The following is a 27,396-nucleotide window of genomic DNA, read 5'->3' as shown; positions in this document are numbered from 1 at the left end:
TTATATTGCTGGTGATCACTTGAAAGGCCAAATCATGTCCTTTTGCAAATTTTTTGAAAATGTTCATGTCATATTCAAGTGGAAATGATTGAGTACAAAGGAAAGAGCAATATTTGCCATTTGATTTAATTCAGGATGATTTATCATTGATATCGAACAATTACAACACGGTTTATCAAAAGTACTAAAAACCAGTATTTTTTCTCAAGTGGTTCAGTTGAGATCGAAAAACCAAACTGCTTCATATCCTAAAATAATAATTTGAAAGTTGAATAAATTTTAAGAGAACACTACTGACAGAAGCAGAAGCTGGTAGTAGATAACCAAGTCCTCTATTAACAATGACTAAGCATTGATAATTTTCATCTACTTATAAGGCATATGAAAAACATGCTCATTCTTGAGGATTATAGTTATTATCAATCTGATATTCAAGTTATCAAGTTCAAACAACTCGAAAAGAAAATGGTTGAAAAATCTTTCTGTTTATATGTATACTAGTAATAAGTGTTCCATCAGGGATAAACTTTCAGTGATTGTGAACACATGACTTATCAATGTCACAATTTCATCCAGAGAGATTCATGAAATTCTCACAAACAATAAGTCAAATATGGTCAGTTAAAACTAGAACTACACTAAATGTGATTAATACCCCCACAATTCCAACTACTAGTTTTCAAGTGATGCACTGGACAAAAGTACCAAACGGCACTTACTGTAGGGTCATTCCTGCAAAGTTTGGTTACTGTGCAGTCTTTGGTTTCTGAGGAGATTTGTTTAAAGAAATTTTTGACGACCCACGACAACTGATGGTTGAGGATCACAATAGTTCACCATGAGCATTGTGCTCAGGTGAGCTAAAAAGTAATGATCAAAATACAAGTTTGTGGATAACCTCGGCAATGCCAACATGACTGTTTCGATACCTCTATTTTTTAAAAAGAAAAAGTCGAGCTAAAAAGGGGCATAACTGCATCAAAAATAATTTATTGTGACCAAAATTGAACTAAATATGTCTTTTGATACTAACATGGCAAGTATCAACACACTTCATTTCCTTCATAAGTTGTCCTTCAGAAATCAATTGAACACCATAACTTATAACATGTTTTTCAGAAAAAAAAATGACATTACTTTTAGATTATTTCACAATAAAGTATAATTTCAAAAGTAGCCAGACTTTACTTGAATGAGGATGAAAAGCCTATAAACAAACAGAAATTTTGTGGGAAATACATTTATTTCTCAGAAAAATGTGATAAATAAAGAGTAGATAATTAATATTTGCAAATCAGGAAGGAAATTAAACAAATTCAGGAAATATGACAGAATCACTTTCAATTATGAACATTGAAAATTAATGAATCTACACAGAAAAAAATCTGCTCTCTTTGGCTTGTATGATGGGCTATAAACCTCGGACATCATAAGGCGTCATATCTGAACTACTTTCAGTCACAGTAAAATAGCAGCCTCCATTTACCAACATTGTGGCAAAGTTATACTAATACATAATATATTTTTTTCAATGCCATTCATGAAAATATTTAATCTGCTGTTCACTCTATGAAATATATTTGGATCTTGCATGCAAAAGAAACAAATATCCATTATATGATATGTTCCAAAATTCTTCATGCTTACAAAAATTATATATTTATGTAAATTAGTTCATTAATGAGCAAAAACTGTAATTTCATTGTTCTGATGAACAATCTGCAGTGTTTTTTGTTAAACAGCCATACTCCAAGACCGACAAGTTTTCTGTGGCATTATATTATCCAAAATTAACAATATTGGGAAATATTTGAAAACAAAAATATTAACAGATACATGTATAAAATAAAACCAATGTATAATTATTTCAATGTCCATTTATAGTTGAAACTGTGGAATTTAGCTATGTCAACGTCTGAAGGGATTCCAGTTCAATTAATCTTATGTTCTCCCATAACTGAAGCTACAAATATCTGAAAATAAAATATATTTGTCACGTTGCAAGTAATTGTTTATCTGGCATTGAATATATTCCACATCATAAAGACAATGTGCTCCATACTTAACAATTTACCAGTAAATCGAAGACATATTTCTTCTATAAATTTTTTTTATCATATCTTTGCATGAATTATCATAGTTAGCTTACACCACTATGTAAAATGCTAGTTTCTGGTCACAAGAAAATCAAAAGCAATGGATGGTGTGATATTCAAACGAAATTAACTTTACAAATGCTGCTGAAAAACAAACAAGAATATTGTCAATTAGTTTCAATTAAATGACAGGACAAATATTGGTTTCAATTAATGCTGCTTTACAAGAATAGAACATCACTTCTAACTGCAAGCAGAACCATAGTGTATTCTGATGTCAGGAAAATAATTATTATCGCCTATTTTTGTATCTCATGCTTTCTTTAGATGGATAGAAGTAAAAATTTAAAGTGGACTACTATACCTCAATTGGTATTCTGTATGCTGAAGTTTCCTTTTGAATACAGAAATAACTCCTTCACATAGTAAGCTTCACTTCAATTAAGTTGTTCCAGAAATAATACATTGTTCTACTGGGTACTTCAGACAGCTTCATTTGAACAGAGTGGGCAACTTCTTACTGCAAAGTGGGAGCAAGGTTTAGTAAAACAATTAAACAGCATAAGTTGTTCAAATACAAGAAACTAGAAGCAGGGCATAATCTGTTATTGTTCTTCAGAAAAATAATTGAAAATTTAACTTTAGAATGGATCATTTCACTATGAGCATACATTTCAATTTTTTAATTTTCTAGTGTAACATGTTTACAATAATATATATTTTTTGTATGATTACTAGTCCTACAATGAATTAATGTAATTCTGGAAAGGAGACTTCTAATTTTAAATTCTTTGTCATGATTTTGAATTAGTAAAGGTCTGCAATGATATCAGTCAAACATTAGAAAGTAAAACCCTATGTACAACAACATTGGTGCAAGTTGAAAATTTGGAAAAACCCTAAAACTGTAATTCATTCATTTATCATTTTCCCACATAATCTAATAGTAAAACATGATGATATTTGTCACAAAATCCTGGACTTCAGGCATATGCACCATGCAACAAGTGATTACAGTAAACATGTTTAAAAAGTTTGATTACTGTAATTAATTACTAAGGGATCAGTTATTACCACAAGATGACATACCTTAGAACCTTATGATATTAGGAAAGACCTTTATTGAATGCAATCAACAACAGACCTTAATTAATTATTGAAAAAATGACTAACCTGCATGAATTTTTTTCTTCTCTGCAGCAGAAACCCCTTCCTTACAGATAATTGCAAAGAATCTATAACTAGGATCACCATCATCATCATGAAGACTTCTAGGCTGAAACTTCATCACTTTTTGCTATAACAAACTGCCAGTTTGAGCTGTCTTGTCCTGTATACATGTATATAACTTGTCTGAACCTACTGTACCTTAACTGTTATCAAACAGTAACATGACAGAAGTAATCTAAAAAAAAGCAAAACAAAATTTAATGTCTTATATTAAAGATCATGCACAAGTAATCAGTATTAAACAAGCAAGTTATATCATTTAACCACAATTTTTCTGCACATATGATATCTGTGTTAAATATATATTAAATAATAACTTTAAAGGTACATTAAGCCTTAGAAAAGATAAAAAAATTATTTTTGAAACTTTCCATTTACATATCTTGTTGCACTTCTCAAATAGTTACATGTACTCATTGACCATGTACATGTAGAGAAATTATCTGGCACTTGGTATAGTTACATTAATTTAGTATTTTGTATGGAAGTCAAAATAATACTGCTCACATTTTGCTACCTTTACAACACATTAATTACTGTTTGTTCAGTGTTACTCTTTTCAGTTGTTAAACATTTACAATGCTCTAAATAGTAAATACATCATTAAAACATTATTGAACACATGTTTGACCTTTCTAAAGAATTACAAAATTACAAAATCTCTGACACATTATATGTGCTTTTAAGATTTTCAATATTGTTTACCAGAGATTCTTTTACCTATACTCTTACTCTATAGATTAATTACTAAGAACAGAAAATAATGTAAAATGTACTAGTTACATATTTAGTTACACACAACTTGACAGCAAATATACATTTTTCAATATAATAAAAAAAAAAACTGTTTCTCTCTGTAACCAAAGAGAAATCATAAATATTGTAAACTTCAGACTCATACTCTTATACCTTTAGCATTAATGGCCTCTGATGGCTGAATTCTAAGGTTGTTATAATTTATGTACTTTTACAGTCAAAATGAGGTAAATATTTTTCAAGGAATTCTTCTTATAAATATATATGCGAACACAAAACAAATAAATTTAATGATATGACAATAATTAAGTTAAATTCAGTATTTGACCTTGATGGTCAGTCATCTCAAGGTCAATGTCTTATATGAATTACTTAAAGGGACTCCACTGAGGCTTTTGACATGACCGGATTGGAAATAATTTTCAAGAATAATTATATGATATTCTATTTGATGTAGATCTCAGCAAAAAACCTATTTGCAAAAATTTCAGATCATGCACTCGCTCTGTTTTCCCAGAATGATTACTTGAACAGTGTAAAATGTCCATAAAATGAACAGTGTTGCCAAGCTTTTGATTCATACATGTACCGGGAAGAATAGAATAAGAATAGCACAAATATACAATTTTCAATGTATTTCTAAATATATTTGACTTAACAGTATGTGCTGCAGTGCATATCATTCTGGACACAAGGAAAAACAACAGCATTTATTGCAAAAAAAGCTGGTATACTGCTTTTGTACGGGAAATACTTCCATGAGGGTAATGTTGTTTTTAATTTTGACTACTAAATCAAATATGTGTTTTCAAAATTTTCCAGAGCTCAATAAAATAAATGTGGGTTTTTTATTATAAACAAACATTTAAAGAGAACTTACACTGAACAATACTATCATAGTATGTCTTGACCATGTCAAATTAAAAACCTCACACAACAGTTTGTTATATCACACACCTGAAATAAATGCATTTCTTATTTAACATTTATATGATTTTCATATCAACAATAAAGCATTCCCAAGTTATAGTTATCTAAATTAATCATTTGGCTTAATAGTCAAATCAGCTACATCATGTACATGTATATATACCAACTCAAAACAGGCCAATGCATCAAACTATTGGAACAAATCAAAAGCAAGTAAAATGTTGACCATATTTACCATTCAGATAATATCATTCATGTTTATAAAATACAATGATTATTTGTGAAATTAATCAGTCAAATCCCATGTTATCAATTTAATTATATATTTTTCTTATATCAACATTTTTTTCATATTATTAGAAAATCCCTAATCATCATGTAAATAAAGTTTTATATGATACATAGTCTAAGTACTATCGTCCGTTTTTGTATGCACTAGCATAGAGCAGAATGGGGAACCACGCACTTGTTTGTGGGAGAACACTTCTGGATCAGGAATTACCTTCTAAAAAAATCTAGTTGTAGAATCTTTCTTTAAATACAGGCAAATATTACTTAGTGACAATGCTTGAGCAAAATAAATAAAATCCAGCTGTTGCATATGTGTTTGTCCTTAGTGGTCTCTTTATTTTGTTTCATTTAAAGCTATAATACTAGGTAATTATGTACATAAAGAGAAACAGTAATTCTAAAAGGAAAGTCCAAATAGCAATATTGAAAATGCTGCAGACTCAGTTTGATTGAGCCAGTTCATGGATAGAACTGGAAAGTGCATGCTGCTGTTCACACCCAATAGCACCAGGTTAAGCAGTATTCAACATTTAAACATGTAATGGTAAAATTTTGAAATTAGAAACATTAGCAGGTGTATTTTTATGGCAGTGATCATGGAACCTCCAATGTGACATGTTAGTGCCATTCCATGAAAGTGGCGTATGATTCCCAAAGAATACAATGTGCATTCCCTTAATGAAAAAAAGAATGGGGGAACTGAACAAACAGGATACTGTTCATCAAGATTCTGTGTATTAATTTTTTTCTTTGTTTTTCAAAACTTTGGTTTAGATTGTTTCAATAATTAGACTATAAAAACTGAATTTGGCAAAGTATTTGAACTCAGTGTCAGTGTGAGAACCAAAGCCTTAAAGAATAATCAGACACCTCCTCTAGGACAGACTTACAACATGTAAGGCCTTACTGTTTGCATGTAAACAAAGTAGTTTTTTGACTTCCATACAAAATACTAAATCACTTTAACTATACTGATTGCTAAAAAGCAACAGCTGAGTCAAAAGTTGGTTCAGATAATTGCCCATTTAGTATATTTTAGAAGTTATACCACTGGCCACCAAAAATAACAGGCTTTTGAAAAATAAATTAAAATCATTTCTGGGGCATATTATGGCCAATATTGGCCTTTAAGCCAGTATGTGCTAGGGGGCGAGGACAGTAACTTGCATTTTCCAGTACTGTTTATCCTCAAACAAACCGAGCCTGCAACATTTTCAATTGTGTCATTTTGGGTGTTCTTAAGGGATTCTATTTTTCCTCTTTGATATGCATTGTAAACATAAACAATAATTTTTGGTACACCAATCTGCCATTATATAATGCCATGCTACAAATACCATGGTCAATAGTATTCATAGAATTATTAGTGTAACTAATTTAATTTGTCGGAGAGACACTGAGATAATATTGGATGGGTGACAGTATGAAAAATAAAAGTTTGTAAAATAGGTCAAACCATTCGAACTCAATTTATTTTTCTAACCAACAGCAGGGGCCAGTGGTTTAGAATCAACAACCATAACCACTTCAACACAGATTTCCTGCCCCTACAACTCCATAGTACTCCCCTGCACCCTTAAATCCAGATTATATTACACCTTTCACTTTTTCTCTTTGCATTGTCTAAATTTCTTTTATTTTATCAGATTAATAGAACAATAGAAAATACAATGTATGACAATCTGCTTGTAGAAACGAATATCTATGATTGAGTAAATAAAAACAATATTACTGTATGATACTTATCTATAACATCAATCTATTATCTAGTTTATTTATTATTAATTATTAAATATTATAATATACAAATAAGATTAAGAATCCAGATTAATTTATAAATTTATTACTATACAGTTAGTTCTGTTAAACCTTTATCTGTTATCTATTAAATAGAAAGGAATACCAAACAAATGCAAAAAAGCTAAAACATAAATATTTTTCAGTCCAAATGAATTTTAAAAATGTTAATTTTAGGTGGGGCGAATCGTCACTATAAAATTGAGACGAATCGTCACGGTGACGAATCGTTACCCTGTTACAAACAAATCTTCAAAAATTGATCACACGGGTGGCTCAGTTTCATAAAGTCTTTCCTCTTTAATCGAGGAAACTGAAAAAAATTACTAAAGAACTTACAATTTCTTCAAAATATCCTGGATGTCTGTATCAATTAACGCACAGACACTTGGGGTTTGGAGCTCAAAACACCTTTAAAATCCAAATAAAATGCATATTTGTCAATCCCAGCACATGTACTGATCATATATATCAAAAAATCTTAATATATGCCGTTTTGAAAAAAAATCATATTTCAACAACTATAATAATTATAGTTGTTGAAATATGTTTTTTTTTCAAAACGGCATATATTAAGATTTTTTGATATATATGATCAGTACATGTCCTGGGATTGACAAATATGCATTTTATTTGGATTTTAAAGGCGTTTTGAGCTCCAAACCCCAAGTATCTGTGAATTAACGTACTGACGAAAGTCGAATCAACATGGCTGACCTCAATGACCTGTCACGTGATTCAATCGCGCATTGATATTTTTTCTGTACACAGCACAAATTTACTGTAATTTTCGACATCATGATACATTTCAAAATGTATGATAACCCTCCTGTAATGAATGAAGGTACGGATTTTCTAACTTGTTACCGACCATACGGAACTATTTACTACGTGCATGTATATTTCAGCCGAAATTCGGTTTGCAGTAAGCTTCAGATGTAGCTTATAACTTTGGGTCGCTCTGCGCAAGCGCAGCGACCCAAAAATGGTATCTACTTTCTATTTTATTCATATTTCATTACCTACAGATACGTTGTTATCGTTACGACCCGTTTCTATAAAAAAAATTATGCGAAGATGTTCTAAATATCGATAAAGCAGTAGAAAAGTTATCGTCTGGTAGGGTTTAGTTCTGAAATGACGTTTTAAAAAGCATACGATTGTCGACGCGAGGACTTTTTGAAATCGGCAAACCATTTGTGGTAGATATTCATCAAAGATGCGCTGTTTTATAACCATATGTAGTCCATATGTAACTTACCCCGTGAATATCCAACATTTTTTAAAAGATGATCAGTTCAATTTTTACATCTGTAGCGTGTCAGATTTTACCAACACGTAATCATCTTGAAGCAAATACAAAGTAAGTTCAAATTGTGCTACAGCATAAATGCCTGTTTCACACCAGTTGAAATAATTTAACTTAGTATCAAAGATTATCTTGAGAGTGAAGAATGAATATTTGCCATCTAAGTACGAGTTTTTATATTGATATTTAATGCATAATTTGACCAAATTCATGACTAGTATAAAAGTGACAAGATCCGCTACTAAATTATATAATTATATCTATACCAGCAAATTTTGACATTATGACATTTGGGTAATTATAATGGTATTAGAATATACTTGCTCAGTCAAACCGAGATTGCATTATTCTAAATCTCAGACGTTCTCCGTTTTGTCTCCATTGTTAATCTGAAATCACTTTATTTTGTATTAATATGATTCTGTTGCATCAACTTTGTGTGGCAACGTTATCACACAAAACAACTTGCATATCTTTGTGTATGGTTGCGAAGTAGCTTTGGCCTTACGCGTTCATTGAATATCGGCATTCCTTGTTTATCTTTGTTCTCAGGTTGTTGACGTTTCCTTGGAGACACATTTGTATACAGATTTCTCTAGAGAGTTATACATGTATAAGAATGATGATACAATAAAATACAAAAAACCTTGATACTATAATTCATCATGATGTACTGTGAAATTCACACAAATTTGTAACAAATATTGAATATTATTCATTCTATTCCGCTAGTATTATGTTAAATGTCCAGAAAATGTGAAAATCAAAACAATATTGAAGACATTAGCTATAAACTTTAATAAACATTTTCAGGAACAGAGGTTGTAGATAGTTTGAAATTGATTTAGTATTTGGATGGATATATAAATAAACATAAAATATGACAATAAACATAAATAGGAAAGCCGGAATGCCATTTTACTTTACTTGCAATGAATGATAAATTTTGTTATCGTTAAGTTTGAACACGGAAATAATGGCTTGACCCTGACGGTTTATGAACCAACGTGATCAGCAATCCTTCAATGGCAATCCCGGCACATCAACCACTTGGCCATGACCCCATTTATGCAGATTATGTGAGCTAACTATATTGATAGAAATACCATATTGATCCGGGTTTATTTTCCGTTGTAATCAGGCATTTGTCTAGACAGTTGCAACCTTGTATATTAAAATATGTGCACATTCTGGTTTGCAGTTTATTTGGATGAAAGAAAATGACAGACATTTATATACCAACGAAAGAAATTGTAAAGATCACAAAAATCCATGCAATAAAACTTACCCATAAAGTTGATATAATTAAGAATAACAAGTTTCTAATTACTGGTATCTCATCATCATTAAAATGTATTTCCCTACAGACATTATACGACGTGTTTGTGAAAGGAAAGATACATTTATATGTCCTCCAGTGAGATTTGTTTTCTTTATGTACATCAAACCGGCGCTTCTCATTGTCTTATATATCAATTGACGCCGCGAGATATGTAGTCATGTAAAAGCAACATTTTCTCTTGACGAGATTTTTTTTCAGTGAAACTCTCTAGCAGTCCGTGGGTTGTTAATTACTCTAGTGTGATAACAAATATAGACCATTACTTTGTAGGACAATATCATTATGTGGCATCCTGTATTATGAGAAGATTCCTCCTGTGTTAACACAATGACAGCTATTAATGAGCATGTAGGTAGTGTAAATTATAGCATAAAACTAGAACAATCATAATAGTATTGTGACAGTGGTTATACAAGACAGAACTGTTGCTAAGAAAACTGTGAATGCAAGGGGCATCTTATAGCACAAGTAGTATCTTAAGTGTTTAACCTAATACGGGAATGCTGGAGAGGATGAGGGTGGATGCAAAGAAAGTAAGATTGATCTTGACTTTCGAAAAGGCCAATTAAAAATACGAGGGTTGTCCAAAAAATTCGTGCACTGCAGTTATTGTCGTGAGAGCTATTAATATAAACTAATGAATTATATATCACATGAAGGGGCAATCTGTCTCAAATAAGAAAACAAAAGAAAAAGCCGAGTAATCGGCGTGCCGTGTAAAAGAATGGTCATTAAGTTACCTAAGTAACGTTATACCGGCGCAAGACAAAACATTGGGTTAGTTCATTTCTGTACTTGTATTTATTGTTTGTTGTTTGCAAAGAAGCATTTGCTTTTAATGTTATAATTTGTTTTACTGTCAATAGAGGAATGATTGATGCAAAGTATTTTGTAGTTTTTATTGTTCTTATGCAACGTACATGTAACATATTCCACAAGTGCACAACTATATTGGACAACCCTCGTCACATGCGCCGGCATTACGGACGGACGTCTGCCTGACCGGTTGTCATCGTCTACTGACTCTCGCCTTTCTACAAAGCGTGTGTACCATTAAAAAAAACAGCCTTCATGACACTGAACTTGTCCCGCTTGCCCTTTTAAGTTCTTATTAGGTATCTGTCGGTGTTTTACCAATATTTGCACAAAATTAAATGATCGACCGTATTTCCAGACATTTAGCGACTGACATTTTCACGTAATTACAGTATTGAAGACCACACACAAATGTTCGTTTACGACCGTTACTATAGGGCAGATGACTTCATATTTTCTAGTGACGTTAGGAATACGCACACACACTTTTCCTTGAATTTTAACGTTTATATGTAGTGTTTATAGAATACCGTGATGCGTCAAAGTAATGAACTAACCCAAGTTTTTGTCGTGCGCCGGTATTACGTTACCAAGGTTACTGTATTACGATTTGTTTTCACGACATGCCGGTTACACATTTTTTTCTTTTGTTTTCTTATTTGAGACAGATCTCCCCTTCAAGTGATGTATAATTCATGTTTTTCTATCAATTACTCTCACGACAATAACTGCAGTGCACGAACTTTTATGACAACCCTCGTAGCCGCTTAAAAATACTAAAATACGTAGGTTCAGTATTTGTATTATAAAAATTTGGCAATAAATCATTCCTATCTAAATCAAATTATCATTAATAATGCATAATATGACCAAATTCATATATGACATATACATGTATATCAGTGAAAATACCCTCTACTAACGATCATCTAGCTACATTAGCAAATTTTGACCTCATGACATTTGGGTAATTGTTATGGTATTGGAATATACTAGCTCATTCAAACCGAGCTTACATTATTTTAAATCATAAGCGTTCTTTAGTGAATCCGTTTTGTCTCCATTGTTGATCCGAAATCACTTTATTTTTTATCAATATGATTATTATTTCTTCAGGGATATACCTGTGATGTTATATGTTATTTTGGTTGACGGTTATGTTTTGTTACAAGTACACCTAATAGGTCCAAAATATTAAAGCTCATAGTGTACTTTTTATCAATTGTGAAAGGTTTTAATATCTTGTGTCAACGTTTATACTCTTTTCTTTTAGAGCTTTATCAAATTAAACAGCTGAAATATGGGGCTTTGCAAAATCAAATGAAACTGAAAGAATTTATCGTTGTAAAAACATATAAAACAAAAAATAAGTTTCCATGATTCCCTTGCCGAAGCATTTACTTGTTTCTTTTCTTCGTATTCCTGTGTGCCAACAAAATATTAAAATGACTTATTTTTATTCAACATCATAGAATCGAAGAGTGTTTCTTAATTTTAGTATCATGAGTAGTGAATCTTGAAAAAATCCACATATTAATAACAGTTAAACTATGTTATGTATTACAAAAATAGAGAAAACAGAATCCTAAAGGAACGTCCAAAACGACAAATTGAATAGAATTTAACATGTAAACATGACAAATGGTGAGAAAGACAAAGCCAAATAAAGGGCTTTTGCCTCAGGACTAAGGAAGTCTCATTCTAAATGTTTTTTTTATTAACTTATTTTTGATTTTTAAGTGTACTGCATCAACTTATTGTGGCCACGCGAGTACATAAAACAACTTGCATATCTTTTCACATGGTTGCGAAGTAGCTTTTGCCTTACGCTTTCATTGAATGTCGGCATTCCTTGTTTATCTTTGTTCTCAGATTGTTGGCGTTTCCTTGGAGACACATTTGTATAAAGATTTCGCTAGAGAATTGTCAATTTATAAGAACGATGATACAATAAAATACAAAAATCTTGATACTATAATTCATCATGATATACAGTGAAATTCACACAGATTTGTAACAAATATTGAATATTATTTATTCTATTCCGCTAGTAATATCTTGAATGCCCACAAATGTGAGAATCAGAACAATATTGAAGACATTAGTTATTATATATTTTAATAAACATTTCCAGGATCAGATGTTGTGGATAATTTGAAATTTATTTAGTATTCGGATGAATAAACATAAAATATGACAACAGACATGAAAAAGGAAAGCTGGAATTCAATATCACTTTATTTGAAATGAATTATAAATTTTGTTATCGTTACGTTTGTTAGGCTTGTAAGAATGTGCGAAGAGTTACGATATTTAAGATATTGAATTTGCTTTGTTAATAAATAAATTTATACGAAAAATTAGTTTTCTGAGTTCGATCGTGTTGGAAGCCATAAGGTTATTGTTACAACGTCGAATCAGTAACTGGAACCAACCGGTACTAAGCAATGAATTCAAGGTTTTTTGATCACGGAAATAATGGCTTGACCCTGACGGTTTATGAACCCACGCGGTCAGCAATTCTTCAATGACAATCCCGGCACATCAACCACTTGGCCATGACCCCATTTATGCAGATTATGTAAGCTTCAAATGTGGCAACTTTATAGATAGGAATACCATATTGATCCGGTTTTTTTGTCGTTGTAATCAGACAGTTTCTGGACAGTTGCAACCTTGCATATTAAAATATGTGCACATTCTAGTTTGCAGTATATTGGGATGAAAGAAAAATGACAGACATTTGTAAACCAACGAAAGAAATTGTAAAGATCACAAGAAATAACGAAATAAAACTTACCCATAAGGTTGATATAATTAAGAATAACTACTTTCCAATTACTGCTATCTCATCATCATTTAAATGTATTTCCCTACAGACATAACACGACGTGTTTGTGAAAGGAACGATACATTTATATGTCCTCCAGCGAGATTTGTTTTCTTTATGTACATCAAACCGGCGCTTCTCATTGTCTTATATATCAATTGACGCCGCGAGATATGTAGTCATGTAAAAGCAACATTTTCTCTTGACGAGTTTTTTTTCCAGTGACACTCTCTATCTGTCCGTGGGTTGTTAATTACTCTAGTGTGATATGAAATATAGACCATTGCTTTATAGGACAATATCATTAAGTGATATCCTGTATTATGAGAAGATTCCTCCTGTGTTAACACAATAACAGTCATTAATGAGCACATGTAGGTAGTGTAAATTCATAGCATCAGAGCAAAAACTAGAACAATCATAATAGTATTGTTACAGTGGTCATACAAGACAAGACTGTTTCTAAGAAAACCGTGAATGCAAGGGGCATTTTATGGCACAAGTAGTAGCTAAAGTGTTTAACCTGATACGGGAGTGCTGGAGAGGAATAGGGTGGAAACAAAGAAATAAAAATAACCTTGACCTTGTAAAGGTATATTAAAAATAGCCGCTTAAAATGCTAAAATACGTCTTTTCAGTATTGGTATTATAAAAATTTGGCCATTAATCATTCCAATCTAAATCAAATTAACATTTGATATTCTCTAAGTTAATACAATCATTCAGTTAATCATATTCTAGTTATATTAGGTCAACAGTTAAAAGTTGCCTTAAAGCAAGGTCAAAAAGGTCATCTTTTTCTTCTTCGCAAAGCCTGATTTATTATCGTGTAAGATAATATTATATTGCGTTACTAAACTTACATTTTATGACAGTGTTTTCTGTATGTATATTGTACTGTAATTTTTAAAGAAATTTACCGTACTTAGCAACAAAGCTCATAACAGCAGGGCAGTATTTGCCAGGATCCGAAGCATTGGAAGGCGAATTGTCATTGAATAAGTAGTTTATTTCTTTAGATATATTGTTTTCTGATTTTATACTACTCAAGGAAGTGCCAAAAGGTGTAGCGTGGTTAATAATGAAAACAAACAAAGGGAAGAGATGAGAATGTAAATAACCAAGCAACTAGATAAGGGAATTTAAACCAGTGATTTGTGGTTAATTAGGGTTGCTTGGCCTGGAGATTCCTCCGGTGATAATCCAATTGATTCAATCTGATTAAAATCAGCTCCTAAATAACGGTTCGCATAAAGATCTGACTACCATCAATATGTTGTAACCTTCTCGTGATCTTTCAAACAACCAATCATTAGCGAGCTTTTATAATTTTGAATGCTATGCTTTTTTCTTATTTTAACCCCTGGAAAACCAAAACTAAGTATTGCGGAATGATATAGCTACGAGCGTGTTATGACATGAGGTCTTTGAAACTTGGTTGGTCAAAGTTGTCACTAGTACTTTGCGCTTTGGAAAGTTGATGACATGGCCAGCTGGAATGCTTTCATTATAATGTTATGACGATAGATGGCAGTGGGAAAATGGTAATAATTAAAATGAAAGCATTTTGCTTGACACTATAGGACAAAACTCTACATTATTATGTATTGTGCATAATAACGGTGAGAAACGGTCATATCTTTCTGATAGAATAGTGATAGAATAATTGAGTCTTGATTCTGAGAAAAAATCCCACCAGAGCGAGCTCAAACGCAACTTAAACATGGTCTTTAAAACACAGCGAATCTTTTAAGTATTTGGCAAATAATTTATATGATGTAGCCGAAAAGGATATAAGCATTAACTCGTGTTAATTTGGTATGATGACTCATGAAAACATAGAAATTCAATGATATATATTTGTTATCAAAGTCTACGGGTATGAAGCTAATATTAAGTCTGTCACTGAGTGTATATCAGTTTTTACAGTCGGTACTGTCACAAACCCAAAGCTTATGCTCATTGTCTAGACATTGTTTTGTTATAAAGATGGAGTTATTGGCTCATCAGTGTGTAATATCAATAAAAAGAGAAAAACAGAATCCCTAAAGAAAGTCCAACACGGCAAAATAAAAAATGTTGCAGGCTCGGTTTGATTGAGTCTGTTCATGGACGGTAGTGGTAGTGGTTGATAAGATTATGGTAAAAACACAAATTAACCGCTTTTAGATTTAGAAAGGAATCATTAAATACACCTTTATACACTTAGATTGTTTGAGAAAAGGTCAACAATGAAAACAAAAAGCAACGGACATACGCTCATGTAAACACCCACTTTCTCTACCATCAGCCCAGTGGAATATCTATTTTTCCTGACAAAGAACATTGATTAATCTTCAACAAAAGCCATCCTAGTATTTCTGGTATTTTTTAAGTATTGCTACTTTATTAAAGTTATTAAATTGTTACAACAAATTATTCTAGACAAGTTTAAAATATGATTAGATTTTGTATAGAAATTTCACTTCTTCAAAGGCAAATCGGGAGGGCAAATGCTTCACATTTGTAATTGCACTTGACAGTTGAATAAGATGTTTTAGACCTTGGACAGTGTTCACATATTCTTCAAGTGGAGCATGTAATTTCTGTCTGAAATGATGAATTTTAAAAAGTACTGTATTAGTTACGTGTGATACTTTGGCTGAATGTACGGGTCAATAAACCAATCCTAATTCTTTTCGCCCTTTTTCCCGCTATTATTAAAAACAATAACAGCAATTTTTGTGCTATTAGATATATTTCCATTTTCTATATTATAACAGGTATCAATGCATTTATTTATTAATATTTATTCTAATGAATCATATTTCTCAGTTCATGTACTATTGTGTATCACTTTTCTTATTCGATTTCTGTTATTTTATTTGAGAAAGTTCTATATGTGTATGAGGATATACAACAAATGACTCTGAATTACCGAGGTTTCGTATTGGGAAACAGCTCGTTAAAATACGTAACATTGTTATCTCGACCTAATTTATTTTTATGCTATGTCTATCACCTAATTAAGAATAGCAACAGAATATGTGTAGAAATAAAGTTACAATGATCCATAAATGCACCAAAGTACTTAAAAAACGGAAATGGTTAAACTGTTTATTGTTACGATAATACAGTTTTGGAAAGGCTAGATCTTTCGAGAGCATGGACAACAAAAAGTGAAATGTGACAATTGCTTTGATTAATTTGGGATTGAAATGTGATAATTTCTTTGACTGACTTGGCATTGAAATTTGACAAATGCTTTGATTGATTTGGAATTGAAATGTGATACTTGCTATTGAAATGTACCCCTGTCACTATCTGTTTCATGTTGCTAGTTTTCTTCAACATTTTTGTATTGTTTTGTAATGTATGTAACGTAACGCACACTTTATAATAAAATTATTGGCGACGCCGGTGAGCGGCGTCGTCTATTATGGAACGCTTTTTATTTTTGCCTATGGAAGGAGCTGTTATTATTAGCAGTTAATTTCATGTTGTGTTAATTAGTTTTATTTTGATTCGTAAAAATCAAGTAAACAAATGTGTTATTATATTTGTATTTAATAACTTTTTATAAAAAGCATGTGCATTGTGATATTATTTTCACGAAATTTCAGGTTAAGTTTAACAGCTTGTCCCTTAGTTTTAATGACAATACTAAAACCCGGATTTCGAATATCGTTGTGGTCTAGATTGAGGCCGTATCAGTTCATTCATTCATTTATACATTTTCAAAATTTTCCTACAAGAAGAAAGTTCACCTGCAATTGAGTATAAGGATAGGTAATGGAACTGTTGTAAACGATTATCCTATTGATTTTATCCTTATTACATTTATCTGTTGCGCAGAATGGTTGTTTTTACAAAGTGTACCAGTATCCGGATGTTGAAAGCTATCCGATTTTCTGCAATTACTGCTGACACATGGCCATCTATTTTTTTTATGAATACATTACCATTAATTTGCATGGCTTGATAAAACTGAACCTGCAGCATTTCATAATTTTGCTGTTTAGGGTGTTCTTTTGGGTTTCAGGTTTTCTTTATTTTAAGGGGAAGTAACTCATGTTTACTAAATTATTTGTTCTTTTCTGTCTATCTTAGATATTACTTATAATACTATTTTTGTTGTATATAATTCACCAGTTGTAAGGTCATCAAAAGCATGTTAATGTTAGGATTTCATATTTATTTAATATAAACTGGGAATTATTAATGTTATGTGCATACATGTATATCTTAGACAGTAGTATAACTGTATATTGATATGTTGAGACTTATATTTTCTGCATTTAAAGAGATACAGTTATGTCATTATTATTAAAGGGATGAGACTTTCATTTAAAGTTATAAATGATAAAACATGTATTGATTGAAAATGTCCTTAAACTTGGATCAAGCAATGTAATTAATAAAGTCTCAAAAAATCATATTCTGAATAGTTATTCTATTTTTTTTCTAACATGTGCATAGTTTGAAAAAAACAGCTTCGGTCTTATCTATTTGTAATGAAGAGACACCGGTCTCAACCTCCAGGTCTCCTGAGTCAACCCGACAACAGACTGTACATAGAGTAGATTGTTACTTGCCCTTGAATAAATTTGTGCACTAAATTTATAGTGGGTGATTTGTGCCACATGAAAACCAACATAGTATAAAAAGTAACTGGGCGCCAGATGAAAACATGAAAATACAATCTACCACAAAGTGGTTTGTTTGTTGCATTTTCATGTTTTTGCCCGGTGCCCTTGATGCAAAATACAAATCAGCCTTCGTAAAATTTCTTATGTTGGTCACAGGTTTGAGTTCTGGTCAAGCTCAAAGTTTTTCTCATCCTGTGACTGCATATAAGCATGAGTTCAATTTCCTATGCTCTGTAACATAAGAAATTCACGAACACAAATCGATATAGTGGGGAAATATGTTGTGGTTTAGAACTGTTTCATTATTAAAGAGAAAATGTGTAGCAGGCCAGATAGCTCAGTTGGTCTTCTGAAAGTCATGGGTTCGAGTCATGGTCAGGCAGTTTCAGTCAGGGTTTAGAAGTGGTTTTTCAACTGACACATGTTTGATTCATTTAACAGATTCCATTATTTGAAATGGACAAAGGCAGTATTGCATGATACTTTTAGATCTACAAAGGGCATTTGATACAGTTGAACACACTATACTGCACATCTGGGATGAAGAAGTTGTTTTTCTTCTTCTTCATGAAACTGCCATATATAATGACATTCTTACATGGTTTAAGTCTTATCTCTGATAGTAGCTGGTTGATGTGGCTGGTACTCATTCTACTACTGCTCTGGGAGTACCTATGCTGTCCCCCTGATGTTCATTTTAGGTCCTCTTTTATGTCTAATATATGTCAATTACATGTCTTCAACCCTAAGCAATAAGCTTTTATTATAATGCACAGGCACGAGTATCAGACCTTGGAAGAAAAAATATGGCCAGATTGATAAAAAAACCTGTGTTCATCTTAAAAGTGTCAACAACCAAAATAAAATGTAAACAAGGAACATCGCAATGCGATGCAACCAGGTTTTCAGCAAAATATTTCACAGAAGCTTTGTCATGAAGGGGCATTTGTTTTTAATTGAACTTTTAGGAGGAATTATGGCTTTTTAATATTCCTCAAACAAAAATGATTGAGAAATTTTATGTTGTCTATTCGCCTTTTTTCCCCAAATATTTTAGAAAGGTAAACAGTACTTTATTTTTGCTTAATTTTTGCATTTTTGCGTCTCTTGTCATTTTCTTTCGTCAACAATATTGGCTTGTGGTGTTTTGTGCGATATCAAGAAAAGTATGTTCACAATTTTAAAAAAAATACTTGAATGATGTCTTGGAAGAAACATGGGAATTTAGTGAGCACTAGGGCACTTAATGACAAAGCTTCTGTGAAAGTTTGGTCAAAATCCATTGAGAAATGTAGGAGAAGTTGCGCACTGTAGAAATTGTTCACTATATATTCTGTATAAGGAAAAAATATACAAAGGGCCATAATTCGGTCAAATATTATCTAATCACAAAACCCCGACAATATGTGCCAGGCACTTGATAACAAAGCTTCTAAGAAAGTTTGGTCAAAATCCTTTAAGAAATGTAGGAGGAGTTGAGCACAGAAGAAATTGTTCTCTATATATTCTGTATAAGGAAAAAATATACAAAGGGCCATAATTCAGTCAAATATTATCCAATCACAAAACCCCGACAATATGTGCCAGGCACTTGATAACAAAGCTTCTAAGAAAGTTTGGTCAAAATCCGTTGAGAAATGTAGGAGGAGTTGCGCACAGAAGAAATTGTTCACTATATATTCTATATAAGGAAAAAAAACAAAGGGCCATAATTAGGTCAAATATATACCAATTGCAAAACCCTGGCAATATGTGACAGGGCACTTGATGACAAAGCTTCTGAGAAAGTTAGGTCAAAATCCGTTGAGAAATGTAGGAGGAGTTGCGCACAGAAGAAATTGTTCATTATATATTTTATATAAGGAAAAAAAACAAAGGGCCATAATTAGGTCAAATATTATTTTATCACAAAACCCCGACAATATGCGCCAGAGCACTTGATGACAAAGCTTCTGTGAAAGTTTGGTCAAAATCCGTTGAGAAATGTAGGAGGAGTTGCGCACAGAAGAAATTGTTTACGCCCGCCGGCCCGCCCGCCCGCCGACATACCTCAATCTAATAACCAGTTTTTTCCTTTGGAAAACCTGGTTAATAATGACCCCCTTTAAAAATATACTTCAAGTTGATAGTATATTTTTAAAGGGGATCATTATTTAGCCCGGGTCTCCACGATACCGGTGTACATATTTTATACAAGGTGTTTTTCATATAAAAATTTACTGACTTGAAAAAAAGAAGGAATAAACAACTTCATTAACATTTAATCCTCTTAAAATTACATTACAGAGTTCTGTTACTCTGAAATTCTCGCTCATTGCGAATGTAAACAATGGTCGACCATTTTGTATGACGTAGTTAAACAGACTTCATGCTACCGGTGCACTGGTAAAAAATGTTATTTATATGGAAAGCCATTGCAGTTTTTATAGCAAATATATCATTTTAGCAATCTTGTATTCATATCTGAAAAAAAAACGCTTAAAAACAACATAAAAACGTGTGTTTCAATAATTTATTGTTCATCTTTTATGACTCCCAAGGGGTCTCTGCTTTAGAACCTTTTCCTCCCAATTACAGGTGTATACCATGTGACTGGATTCAAAAATACCCCTTCACTTAATTTTAGTGTTGTTGTGATTGCCTGGTCCTTTTGTATCATTGAATCAATTTTATTTCTATATGATGAAGATAAAATATCGGTATGGCACTTTACACAGGCTCCCTTAAAAGACTGAATGAAACTGACTTTTTAATTTTCATAAACTATTTTATATGCACTAATGGCTTTCCATAGATTAATTTTTTTCCCGCCAAAAATGATGTCAAAAGGTCAAGTGACATGTAATGGAGGTTGAATGACGTCAGCACCTGTGATTTTTTATTTTCTTGGAAAAAAAATGTGTTTTGTAGAGAGACTAATTTATGCAATGGAAAAATAGGATAGTAAAATAAAAATAAGGTAGGATATGTGAAATATTTCCTTCAGAAACTCTTGAAAATGTTTAAAAACTTTGAAATAGCCAATATTACTGGGAGCATGTCAATATAAACACTCGGTAGGTGGTGTTGACAAAAATATCGCGAGATTTGTGAATATACCGGTACCGTGGAGTCACCGGTATCATGGGGTTCGAGTATTTTTTGTTTTGGTTTTTATAAACACAGTTTTTTTATCAATCTGGTCATCTGGTCATATTTTTTCTTCCCAGGTCCGATACTCGTGCCAGTGATTATATGCTGATGACTCAGGAATCCTTGTGTCTCATAAATAAATCTGAAGAAATTCTTTCTTATAGCATAAGTCTTATAAGATTGCTTAATTGACTATAAATTGTCTTTGCATCTTGGCAAGACAGAGTCTATTCTTCTTTGGTTTAAGTTTCAACTTAAACTGGCCCTAGCCTCCAGGTCACATGTAATGGTACTGCTATAAAGTACACATCTTTTGTTAAGTATTTAGGTGCAAATCTGGATCAAATTCTTTTGGCGTCGCCCTTTGATGCTTTGCATCAATGATTTTCTTGTGGCACATTTGAAAGAATCTATTTCCGATGCCCTTTAAAGGCCGTTGCAATAATGGCGTGTTTCTGGAATAAATTTATATTTGATAGCTTTATTTTTTTGTAGAAAATAACGTTATTGAACTAGTTCCCTAAAACTAGAAACCGACATGTTTTATCCAATTAGAAATAGAAACTGAACTTTTTTACGAAGTGGTTCCGATTAAAAAAAATTCAAACTGATTATTAGGTATAATATCAAAAATGTTTTCACTTACAAAACAAAATTATCCACCCGGTAATTTTTTGTCAAAATATAAACTTTGACATTCTAGTTTCCAAGGCAAATTCGATTACATTTTGACGATAATGAAGTATGCAAGACTCTCCTGCTAATTTAATTTCTTAAAATAACGTCTACATCTGAACATTCTCCAGCAGTGTCTGTATTATGGTAACAAGATATTTCTGTCATTTGGGGAAACAGTATGGTAAAGTAATTAACATTATTATCTATGGTAAATTTGTTTTTTCAACGAAATCTACTTTCAAATTACGGTCTTAAATGGTGTTGAAATATTTTTGTGAAAACCAGCCAGCAAACGATCTTTTTAATAAGGGTAATTTTATAATACAGGAAACGCTGGTAAAAACGGGATACTATACGGCATATTAAATATAATATCAAAATATAAAACAAACAACAAACACACAAGACAAACGATAAAACTTTTTATTACATGTAAGTACATTAGGCCTCAGAAATTAAAGAATTGTTTCCTTTTAAGGAAAAGCAAATGCGTGTTTTATTGTTTATTTGATATTTTTGAGCGTGTTTTATGTTTATCATGTAAAGAAAGTAGGGAAGAATGTGAAATTATAGGTCACAAGAGAAGTTAAAATGATTGGGGTAGTAGACCTATGAGTAACATTTCAGAAACTTTAAAAGGAAACCAAAAATAAATAGCTTTTGGGAAAAAAAAAGGTAGCATTTTTGGGACATATTGGGCCTTAAATTAATTAATTTATTGATTTAGATATTTATTTATTTAATTATGCATATTTACAATAAATTATAATTGAATTCAATTAAGTATGACATAAATTGTAGAAAGAATTGATTTTAGATTTAGAAACTCAACAACATAATAATTGCTACAGAAATGAGCTTTGCATATACAAATAATGTTTTATGTGTTTTTTTTGTTTTTAAAATATATTATTGTTAGCAAATCAATGAGATATTGCATAGATGATAACAATATTATCTATACATATTTACAATAGATCACAGTCAAAATGCAATTAAGTATAACATATACAATGTATATCAAATATAGTTTCAGATATAATTTACACAAAACAAGTAATATATGCGGCAAGCAAAAGCTGAAAATGTCAGATATACAATATACTACATAACAATCCTATCACATCAGCTATCATCAGATTTCATTACAAGTTGATATGTCTTTATGTCTTTTCGGCATTTCCAGTTACCTCCTACCGCCCCTACGAAACAAGATTTTTTCCAAACCCATTGTCGGTGCTTCAAACAAAGCAGAGCATACAAGTGCAACCATATATGAGCCGCGTCGTGGCAAAACCAACGTAATGTGTTTGCAACCAGCATGGATCCAGACGAGCCTGCGCATCCCCGCAGTCTGATCAGGATCCATGCTGTTCGATTACCAACCCTATTACAAGTATAGAAACTGATAGAAAACAACATGGATCCTGATCAGACTGGGCAGATGCGCAGGCTGGTCTGGATCCATGCTGGTCGCAAACCCATTATGTTGGTTTTGTCATGACACGGCTCATATGTAACACAGAGATGACCGAAGTACAGGTTGATCTGAAACATGAAGTGTTTTGAATATTAGGTACATTTTTACTGTAATAATTGCTTTACATTCACTTTTACAACATTGTATAAATTGTGTCATTCTCGAAGAAAGTATGTTTCTCAAATTTTTAAAGTCAAATCTAAGAATTCTGAAACGCTTTACAGTATTCCGCTTTCAACAGATAGGGTAATAAAGTGCATTATTACACCATATATGCACAACATGAAAAAGGAATGCTAGTTAACACGTAATATGACGTCAGATATTCAGATATCATGTGGAGCCATAATGAGTCATATGCGTCTGGTTTGTTACCCAGTAAAAACGGTTAGGTAGACAGAAGGCAGAGATATGGCCAAACACATATGTTACAATCGGCATAGAAATTAACCAAACATTATTAATTATAATAGCTAGCTAGTTGTTAGGAAATATTGCAATAAGTAAAAAGTGTACATACAATATTATAATCGTTGACATGGAACAAGGTACGTCTAGAGAAAAAGTACATCATCATACAGATTCCGTTACAGAATTGAATTCACCAGCCCTTAATATAAATGTTTGTTCAATATCCAACATTTTTTAAGTTGATCAGTTCAATGTTTACCTCTGTCGCGTATCAGATTTTACCAACACATAATCATCTTGAAGCAAATACAAAGTAAGTTCAAATTGTGCTACAGCATAAATGCCTGTTTCACACCAGATGAAATAATTTACTTAGCTTAGTATAATATACTAATATATTTGCAATCCAAGTACGAGTTTTTTTTATTGATATTTAATCCATAATTTGACCAAATTTATGACTAGTATAAAAGTGACAATACCCGCTATAAATTAACTTAAATTATTTTTAACCCAATTTTTTACATCAAATGTGGGGAAATAAAGGAAGAATAATTGCTCTGTCAAACCGGATTTCTTCATGATATACCAGTAAAATTTCACCACAGATTACAATATGAATATTATTTATTTCTATTTCCGCTAGTATTATGTTGAATGTCCACAAAATGTGAGAATCAAAAGACCAATATTGAAGACATTAGCTATCATATACTTAATTAATACATTTCAGGATCAGAGGTGTAGATAATTTTTTGAGAATTGATTTTAGTATTCAGATTATATATTAAATAAACTATTGACAAAAAAAACATAAAAGGAAAGCCGGAATTCAATATCACTTTATTTTAAATGAATTATAAATTTTGTTATCGTTACGTTGTTAGGCTTGTAGAATTGCTAAGAAGTTACGGATATTCAAGATATGAATTTTGCTTGTCAATAAATAAATTTATACGATAAATTAGTTTCTGAGTTGATAAGGTTATTGTAACAACCGTCGAATCAGTAACTGGAAACCCAACCAGTACTAAGGCAATGACTTCAAAGTTTCTTGTCACGGAAAAACGGCTTGACCCACGGTTTATGAATCCACGCGATCAGCATCCTTCAATGACAATCCCGACACATTCAACCACTTCGGCCATGACCCCATTGATGCAGATTTATGTGACCTAACTATATAGATAGGAAACCATATTGATCGTTTTTCTGTTGTAATCAAGGCATTTGTCTAGGGACAGTTGTGACCTGTATATGAAAACGTGCACTTCTGGTTCGCCGTTTATTTGATCGAACGAAAAAAAATGCACAGAACAATTAATATACCAACGAAGAATTGTAAAAGATCACAAGAATCCATGCATAAAAACTTACCCTATAAGGTTGATATAATTAAGAATAACTAGGTTTCCAATTAACTGCTAATCTCATCATCATTTAAATGTATTTCCTACAGACATTACACGACGGTTTGTGAAAGGAAAAGATACATCTTATATGATCCTCCCAGCGAGATTTGTTTCTTATGTTACAATCAAACCGGGGCTTCTTATTGTACTTATATATTCAATTGACGCCGCGAGTATTATGTCGTCATGTAAAGACAACATTTCCTTGACGAGTTTTTTTCCCAGCTGGAAACATCTCTAAGCTGTCCGTTTGGCCTGTTAAGTTACTCTAGTCGTGATATCAAATATAGGACCATTGCATTGTATAGGACAATATCATTATGTGACATTCCTGTAATTATGAGAAGATTCCTCTTGTTGTTTACACATAATCAGTTAATAAAATTGAAGAACAATGGAGGAAGTGTAAATTCATAGCATCAAGAGCTTAAACGTAGAACAATCATAACGAGTATTGTGACCAGTGGTCATACAGACAGGACTGTTTTTCTAGAAAACTTGTTCAATTCAGAACCCAATGGAACTGTTATATATTTCTTCCTGACAAAGAACATTGAGTTGACTTCAACAACAGCCATTCTAGTATTTCTGGTAAAATTATTTGCTACTTAGTAAAGATATTGAATTGTTAAACAATTATTTTCTAGACAAGTTCAAAATATGATTAGATTTTGATAGAAATTTCACTCTTCAAAGGCAAATCGGGAGGCAAATTTTCACATTTGTAATTGCACTTGAAAGTTGCAATAAGATGTTTTGCCTTGGACAGTGTTCACAATATTCTTCAAAGTGGAGCATGTCAATTCTGTCTGAAAATGATGAATTTTAAAAGTATGTTTTAGTTACGTGTGATACTTTGCTGAATGCACGGGTCAATAAAAACAATCTAATTCTTTTCGCCTTTCCCCCGCCATTATTAAAAACAATAATCAGCAATTTTTGTGTTATTAAATATATTTTTCCATTTTCATATAGTTATAACAGGTATCAATGCATTTATTTATTATCTTAATATATATTCTAATGAATCATAATTTTCTCAGTTCATGTACTATTGTGTATTCACTTTTCTTATTCGATTTCTGTTATTTATTTGAGAAAGTTCTATTTATGTGTATTGAGGATATACAACAAATGACTCCTGGAAACCGAGGTTTTCGTATGGGGAAACAGCTCGTAATACGTAACATTGTTATCTCCGACCTAATTTATTTTTTTAATGCAATGTCTACCACCTAATTAAGATCCTAATTGTAAAATAGCAACAGAATATTGTGTTAGAAATAAATGTTACAATGAACCATAAATGCCACCAAAGCTACTTAAAAAACGGAAATGGCTTAAACTGTTATGTTACGAGAAATACAGTTTTGCGAAATGCTAGATACTTCAGAGCATGGACAACAAAAATTTGAAATGCTGACCAATTGCTTTGATTAATTTAGGTTTGAAAATTGTGATAATTTCTCTTACTGACTTGGTCATTGAAATTTGACAAAATGCTTTGATTGATCTTGAAATTGAAATGTCATACTTGACTATTGAAATGTACCCCGGTCACTATCTGTTTCATGTTGCTAGTTATTCTCAAACATTCTTTGATTGTTTGAATGTATGTAAACGTAACGCACACTTATAATAAAATTATGCGCACATTTGAAAGAATCTATTCCGATTGCCCTTTAAAGGCGCGTTTGCAATAATGGCGTGTTTCTGAATAAATTATATTTGATAGCTTTATTTTTTTGCTAGAAAAAAAAACGCTTTATTTGAACTAGTCCCTAAAACTAGAAACCGACATGTTTATCAATAGAAATAGAAACTGAACTTTTTTACGCAAGTGGTTCCGATTTAAAAAAAATTCAAATCTGATTATTAGGTATAATATCAAAAAATGTTTTCACTTACAAAACAAAATTATTCCATCGGTTAATTTTTTGTCAAAATATAAAACTTTGACATTCTAGTTTCCAGGCAAATTCGATTACATTTTGACGCATAATGAAGTATGCAAGACTCTCTGCTAATTTAATTTCTTTAAAATAACGTCTACATCTGACATTTCTCAGTAGTGTCTGTATTATTAAGTAAACAAGATATATCTGCATTATGGCGGAAACAGTATGGTAAAGTAATTAACATTGATTATCATATGGTACAATGTGGTTTCTTCAACAAAATCTACTTTCAGAATAATACAGGTCTTAATGATTTTGAAATATTTTTGTGAAAACCAGTATTACGATCTTTTTAAACAA

The 27,396-nt window shown here is 31.8% G+C and overlaps 1 long non-coding RNA gene across 1 annotated transcript; it reads right to left on the bottom strand.

Annotated features, from left to right (window-relative positions):
• Window positions 1-1,718: 1,718 nt before the first annotated feature.
• Window positions 1,719-7,559, bottom strand: LOC132719576 (uncharacterized). The gene is made up of 5 exons (XR_009624250.1): window positions 7,440-7,559; window positions 4,963-5,039; window positions 3,270-3,501; window positions 2,461-2,616; window positions 1,719-1,973 (listed from the first exon to the last, which is right to left on the bottom strand). It is a non-coding gene; the product is annotated as an uncharacterized LOC132719576 (long non-coding RNA).
• Window positions 7,560-27,396: the final 19,837 nt, after the last annotated feature.

Source organism: Ruditapes philippinarum, unplaced genomic scaffold (genome assembly GCF_026571515.1).
Source record: "Ruditapes philippinarum isolate M1 unplaced genomic scaffold, ASM2657151v2 ctg10989_1_1_1_1, whole genome shotgun sequence".
NCBI classification, from domain to species: domain Eukaryota; kingdom Metazoa; phylum Mollusca; class Bivalvia; order Venerida; family Veneridae; genus Ruditapes; species Ruditapes philippinarum.
The sequence above is the reverse complement of the archived record's forward strand: the minus strand, read 5'-3'. Positions and strand labels throughout refer to the sequence as shown.